Consider the following 1,482-nt stretch of genomic DNA (forward strand, 5'->3'; position numbering starts at 1 on the left):
TTGTAATATTTAAACGATTAATACGATAAGTACCTATACGTTAATATCGGTTCCTCCGATTGAAATCATTTTAGTAATAATTATTAAATGTAATCACGAATCGTTGATTTTAAATGTAATTATTGTAAATGCATGTACGTATTATATAACCCTTTACACTCGAGACCTTTTTCTGGAATCTTCAAAATCTGGAATATAATGAAGAAAAAGGAGGGGATAGAGGAAGGAAGAGAAGAAAAAGAAAAGAAGAAGGTAGGGTAGAGAGAGGGAGGGAGGAGGAGGGGGTCGATCTAGCTAAATCTTAGCGAGTAAAACAAGCTTAAGGAGCGAAATTGGTTTCATCTATCGTCGCTTAAGGTAGAGTATGAGAAGGAGGATGAGGATGAGGAAGAGGAAGAATAAGTATAAGAATAAGAAGAAGAATAAGAAGAAGAAGAAGAAGAAGAAGAAGGAGAGAAGGTTTGAAAAGGGGAAGAGAAGGATCGATGCAGTAATTTCAACTCCTGTCTTTCTCTCTCTCTCTCTCTCTTTCTCTCTTCATTCCTCTTCCCCTTTTTCTCTCCCTTTATCTTATTCCTGAACATTCGTGAGAGCCCAAGCTCGCAGATGATAGAGAAAGACCGAAATCTAAAAAGACAGAGAAAGATAGAAAGAGAAAGAGAGTGAAAGAGAGAGAGAGAGAGAGAAAATAGAAGGGTCGAAGAGAGGAACCATCAGATAGCCTTGGCCTTAATATCCCTCTCAGAGGAGCTACTCCTAGAGAGACGAAATCCTAGGACACAGCCCTTATAGTCCTTACTCCTCTTCTCTTCTCTGCTTTTGCCGAAGAACGAGCTCACATTTTCGTATGTATATACGTGTATTCAACGTCTGCTTATCCCAACTAACACAAACATACAGAGTTAGAGGTGATAGCAGTCTAAACGTTATCCTGGCCAACATCAGGAAATCCTCTGCAATGTCTGCAAGAAAAGTTTTTGCCTTCGATGTTAGGGAATATCGAAATTTCAAAGTCCAAAGTCTAAAGTCGCTTTTTCCTCTACCCCCAAAGTATAAAATCGTATTTTACTAAAAAGTTCCGATATATTTGATATTGAAAATATATTATTATAGGATATGATGTACGTCCAATGGAATTTTAATATCGTAAGATTTGTTGTTACATTAGAATGACGTTTGATAATTGTACGAAGGGTATGGTATTTTTTTCGTATAATAAATAATTTAAAAAAATATAAAAAGTGTAATAGCGGCGCGCGTAGAAAAAAAAAAAAATTGAAAAGAAGGCTCTTTCTAAATGTTGGCTAAGGACGTAGGTAGAATTCTTTGGCAAAGTCGACCTCTCTACGTGCTTACGTTTCGCGGAGAGCCGATAATCGCATTTTCTCATGAATCGTAACCCACGCCTCTTCATTTCGTAAGCAAAACATCCATCAAATTAATCCCTAGCATAGCTGGCGCGCAGAGCGCATGCAAAGCGAT

This window comes from Polistes fuscatus, unplaced genomic scaffold (assembly GCF_010416935.1).
Source record: "Polistes fuscatus isolate 324 unplaced genomic scaffold, CU_Pfus_HIC Scaffold9, whole genome shotgun sequence".
Lineage (NCBI taxonomy): Eukaryota > Metazoa > Arthropoda > Insecta > Hymenoptera > Vespidae > Polistes > Polistes fuscatus.